The sequence below is a fragment of the Anoplolepis gracilipes genome, chromosome 6 (genome assembly GCF_047496725.1).
Source record: "Anoplolepis gracilipes chromosome 6, ASM4749672v1, whole genome shotgun sequence".
Lineage (NCBI taxonomy): Eukaryota > Metazoa > Arthropoda > Insecta > Hymenoptera > Formicidae > Anoplolepis > Anoplolepis gracilipes.
The window spans coordinates 15,661,158-15,667,534 of record NC_132975.1 but is presented as its reverse complement, the minus strand read 5'-3'; positions in this window follow the sequence as shown (position 1 = coordinate 15,667,534).

Below are 6,377 nucleotides of genomic sequence, written 5' to 3'. Positions count from 1 at the left end.
GATGCATCTTCAAAAATACTAAATCCACCGGTTGCGACAAATACGTGTGGAACAAATCTGGCTCGAGACTATGGCCCGTCCCTAAACCTCGATCTTTGATCCTAAATACACTTTTGATGTACGCTTGTACGTGACATTTGCCCTGACGATGACACAACACGTAGGGCAACCACGACTCGATTAAACTAAACTAAACTAAACTAGACTAGACTAGACTAGACTCGACTCGGTTCGACTCGGTCCAGATTGAGTCTTGGCTTGGCTCCGCAGTACTGTCACTGTGCCGCGCAAATACTACAGCTGACCTCGGTAGCATGTGAAATGGTTGATTTCTGTGCCTGATGTTTCTGCGCGGTAGGCACAATTATATGTGTGTGTGTGTGTGTGTGTGTGTGTGTGTGTGTGTGTGTGTGTGTGTGTGTGTGTGTGTGTGTGTGTGTGTGTGTGTGTGTGTGTGTAACGCCCGTTGACCAATTCCGGGAATCGTCCGCGATGTTTTTGTAATACGCTTCGCGGGCACGTGTTAATTCTCTATTCTTTATCGACGACTCCGCGATGAAATAATATAATAGTAATTTTTCTTTACAAACACACACGCACACACATATGGCAAATATGATAATAAAAATTATATATATTAAATATATAATATTTAATTAAATATATAATATTTGGAATCGAATATACAAACATAAATATTATATATAAAAGAAATCACGCGCGATATTTTCATTTAATAATATTATTGTATATACGAATATGTTTTACAAATATTGCAATTATTCAAATATTTTGATACACAAACAAATACATAATCATTAATAACCAATAGAACAAATACATAATTTATCACTTTTATAGTACAGATAGGATCATTAATACCTCTACACATGAATTTATGCATATATCGGAACACATATATATTTTCATATACGTACGTACAAAATATGTGCATAAATTCATTTGTAAAAGCATTAATGACGTCTCCTCTACATGTGTACAATTAATTTATTCTAGACGAATGGAAATACGAGCATCTCACCTCGGTACTTATATGTAAAGCATCTAGAACGATTTAATTAATATTTTTATGCAAAATAAAGCAATCTCAAATTAATAAACGATTATACGAGAGATATCAGTTTCACACACACATACACACACACATACGCATAACTGACTATTTACAATATGAAAACAAAGTTGCCAAAAAAAATTCCTTGAATTCCAATAAAATTTATGAGACTTTCCTGAGTTTTTCAGATAAAAAAAAAAAAAAAAAAAAAAAGCAATACCTGAGAATTCCTGATTTTCTATGCTTTTCCAAGGAATAGACACCCTCAATAATTTTCTTATCCGAATGCGACATTCATAACGCGAGTGTTCGTAGAATAAGACGCATTTCCGACTGCGTGCATGAAATTCCTAGATGGCAATCCGTCGCGTGCATACCTGTGCATTGCATACGAAGGAAACAATAGGCTCGCGAGACAGATTACAGTAATATTCTTGTCGCTCTCGACCGTTTACGAAAGAACGTCTACAAAGTCTTTTCGTGAATGTCGCAAACTCCAGTCTAAGTCTAACAGCAATGGAAAGTAGAAACTCGTTTTGTGTGTTAAGGAATAGAAATCGAAATTACTATCTTTCGCGAAGCACGAGTTTCGGACGTCACTTTCTTGTTAATCATGCCAATAAGAGAATTTAAAGACTTGACATAAAGTACATGAGGGATAAAATTAATTAATAAATTATAGTAAACTAATATTCGTGAGAAATTAAAATATTAATCAAATAATAAATTTTATTTCAAACTGTCGTAAATATTTAAATGCAATAAAAAAAAAGTGCAAATATAAAAAGTTTAATACACGTGTACGCGTGTAATTTACAATGAAAGTATTTGGAATAATTGTAAAAAAATGCAAAGGTCTTCAAGAATACAAGCTGACGTCATTTAATTTGAAAAATTCACCAAAATGAATATTTCTCGCGTGACTAACAATAAGTTAAAAAGGAGTCATAAATTCGAAATGTTTTCGCGCGAATATGCATTCCATACATCCTCCGAGATGTAATCTCTTGGCGTGAATATATGAGATGACACTTAACGTCACGCTTCGAACATCGACCGAGCCCATCGGGCTGTCACTCTGAAATGTATATATTTTTGCTCTCGGTAAATGACGACGATGATTCCATATGGAGCAATAGTCGTATGCTTCCAAGATAAAAATCGCGGCACAACACCATATTACAAAAAGATCATAGTACACAAAATATTTAACATCTCACAAGTCACTTTCCTTCCATCGATAAATTTCTCGATCAATTGTGTCAATTTTTTTTTTTTCTTAATAAAATACCCGATAGTTATTAAATTACTAGGGAATAAAAATAAATAGCTTCTCTAGAGGAAAAAAATGTCAATTAATGTAGAGATTATTTATTTTTTCTTTAATTTCACTTTTACTTGTGGCTTTCGTCTAAACAAATTTATAATGCGAGGATTAATTAAATGATATATGTAAATTAGAAAATGAAGAACTTGTGTATAAAAATAACTCAATGTTTTCACTAACAATCTCCAGCTTGACGAAAGAATTGAGTGAAAGGTGTCTCGTTGCGCTATAGACATCTTTGAGACATCTCGTGTGCTTGATGAAGTAGGTAATTACTTGCGAATAAAACGGTATCTTTTACAATAATACCGTCCAGATTTTTTATATATTAAATATAATAATACTGTAAAAGATGAGTCATGTTACAAGTTGCACTAGAAAATTATTGCCCCAGGTTACGGAATGGAATAGCGATAGGGCAAAACGGTTGGATCGCGCGTTAAACACGTTCTCGGATTAGTTTCTTCGACGAAATTTTCCGGAAAAAAAAAAAAAGAAAAAAAAAACCTTAGAGTTCGAGGCGAGAGCACGCCTCGACAGGTGTGGCGTGTCTTCTCGTTGGCTAAGGTGAAACACGGCCCTGAATAATGCGGGACGTGCGCGCGCGCTTATGCGTGGGCATGCGGCTCGCGTGCGTGGGTGCTTCTTCGGCTACCTGGCTCTGCCCCAAGGGCACTGCTCGCGTTGTACATTAGCGAACGCGCGCACGTATCAGGATATCGCTCACGTTTTCGCACTTTTGCCTCGCGGCACTTTTGCACCGCCACGCCGAGGCCACCTGAGAGAGCGAAGCACGATCGATCGATCGATCGATCGATCGTTGGATCGATCGATCGCACTTTAAAAGAGAAATAAAAGACGAATGAAGCGAGATGCTGGTAGAGAGTTATGTCAGTAATGAAGAAACGCGTGACAAGAGACAGAAAGAGAGAGAGAGAGAGAGAGAGAGAGAGAGAGAGAGAGAGAGAGAGAGAGATTATCGTCTAGGAATGTCTGTCGTGCATCTGGAACGAGGTTAAAGCGAGAAACGTGCATTTTACGCATCGATCTGTTTTGTGTAAGCACGACGATCACGAGAATTGGTCGAGAGCAAAAAGATAATTATATAATTATATATCATTTTTTCCATAAATATTAAGAGCATCAATTTGTTCGCGCAAGTACTAATTTTCCAACTGCGATCTATGATATTCACACACTATTTTGCTTATGCGTAAAAATATATAGCTTTCATTTCTAGATCGAAACTCGAATCGTTTATATCTCTATAGGTATATCACAGAAAAAAAGTAAGTGTCAAATCAAAACTTATATATTCGTATGAACGCGTTCAATGTTTCGTACGCAACAATTTATAATCTTCCTAGAAGAATTTGAAAAATCTTAAATTTCAACAATATTATAATCTTTCATCTTCTTATTTCAATATTACGATTGTCATTTCAAGAATAAAATTATTATTTTAACTCTAAGAAAATTCTAATCTTCGATTTGGACATGTGTTATTTTCCATCCAACATTTTTTCCTCTCCATTCAAGAAAATTATTCTTAAATAACAAGGATATATTTATTTTTTATTAAACTATACAAAATGTCTTGATCCAAGCAAATTTTCTTTGTTTAACGCAATATAATCTGATTTGAAGATTTACATTTTGAAACTAAAGATATTGTCAAAGTAAGAATATTCTTTTTTTCTGCGCATGTATGTTTAAAATGAGAAATCAACAAATATTTGTAAATATTTTTTTTCTTAAGGATTTACATGCAGAAAATTTGAAAAGGTCGTAAAGAAATTGTTGGATGTGCGTGCAAGATATATTCCTTGCACCCTGCAAAAGCTACATTATACACAGGCACGATCCTTGCGTTTGTCGTTTTTCGATACGCAATCGGCTAATTGCGTATACGGTGACAGTGGTTTACGGTAAAGCGCGTAGCTGCATAAAACGTAAATTGTAATTGCAGTTAATGATAGTTTAAAATACTTTTAACGGCGTAATGGCCGTTTTGTCGAGGACACAACTGGTTTTGCCATGGCGTTTATGCCGGAGCGTAAAGATTCCGAGAAGAAAATAATGGTACTCTCTCGAGCCTCTGCAGGAATCTGCGTTTGCCTTCGTCCTTCGGTATGCGGTCGTGTCTCACGGCGCAGGAATGTATTGAATTTCCAAATTTGGAAACAACTCCTGCCCCGCAATTCGTGCCACAACTCCGGTCACGCGCACACGTACACGTTCTTACACATGTACGCGAAATATATACTCGCGAATGTTTGCGTCACGAAATATGCGTTGCTTCGACCTAAAATAGCGCGCGCGCGCGCGCGCATATGCCTAACAACACAAATAAGTTATTATTTCTTTTAAGCGCGTCATATCAAGTATCATGGTAGATTGGAAATATAAACGCGTAATCTGTGAACACGTTTGCGTCATAAAACACATGTTTTGCTTTGACGTTGTACAAGGCGTTATATCGAATAAATATATAAAATGATATCCTTTAACTCCGGCAGATGAGTAGGTTAAAGAGTAAAATGTAAAAAAAAAAAAACACATCAACGATTGAATATATTATACGGAACAAAAATTGGCATCATTTTTAAAATAATTTCATACGCTGAGAAAATTGTTAAACCACGTGCGAAATGTCATATGTAAAATGGACCCGTATCAAGTATTTTAACGAATGAAAGAGAAAGATAGAAATAACTCTCTCTCTTTTTATACAAGACTAGTACAGCGTGCGCGAGCAAACCATCCGTTATATATGTTACAAAGCATTGAAAATAAATATGTAGTAATAATATGTGATGGACGATTATAAATTCACGCACGCATGTATGTTTAAAACACGTACAAAATATTTGTAATAATAATTTTAAGCGTCTCCCCCCTCCCCTCTCTCTCTCTCTCCAACATATATACGCACGCACGTGTTCGTCGCGTTGACGATCGGAAAGGGTCGATCCTGCCAATACATAATCCAAAAATATTTGGCAGCAAAATCCTTCCGAGCTCATGCAAACTAGATTTACGTCACGATTTACGTGTGTTGTGTCAGGGGATATAACACAGCGCGCTTAGTATGATAAGAGAAATAAAAAGAGAAAGAGAGAGAGAGAGAGAGAGAGAGAGAGAGAGAGTGATAAGACTAAAAAAACAAAATATATTTAATAGATGTGCTATATAGTAAAAATCCCTTAATAAAAAACGCGATAAAAATCTTTTATAGCTATTTACGACAACTAATAACGACGCATCAATTAACATGTAGATTGTTATTGCGTGGCGTCCAGCGTATTAAATCGTTGTAAAAAAAAAAAAAAAAAAAAAAAAACAGGCATTTAATAGTAATGCAATTTAGATATAATATATCGATAAAAGTAAATAAAAATATGTGTATTATCGGGACAACGTTTATTAATAATTATGTACATCTAAACGATTCACGTGAGATATTGCTCGTAAATTTATTTAGCAAACTCAAGAGCAAAAGTATCGTTTACTTTTTCGATTAATCTAAGGCAAGATAAAAATGCGAATAATAGATGACACGATAAACGCCTAGGGATCCGCTACCAAATGGAATGCGAAGGACGACATACCGAGTAGACTCTGACAGAGAAGAGGAGGGGCAGGAGAAAGAAATCTTTCTAAACAGACGACCAGCAGATGCAGCGCGATCGCAATCGACCGCATGCGTAGTATACGTACGTGCCTGCGTATCATGCCACGCAACTAGCTCTCTTTCTCTCTCTCTCTCTCTCTCTCTTTTCTCTGAGAAAAGAAGAGACTTACAGAGAGGCGAGAAGTAAATGGAAGAAGAGAGGGATGGATAAATTTCGAGGAAGGAAATTTCGAGATTTCGACGAACGCGAAAAGCGATACACAGAACAGCTCTGTGCCGTTGTTGTTGGCGTTTCGACACTGCGTAAATGAAAACAGAAACAAATGGCGTTTCTAAATTAA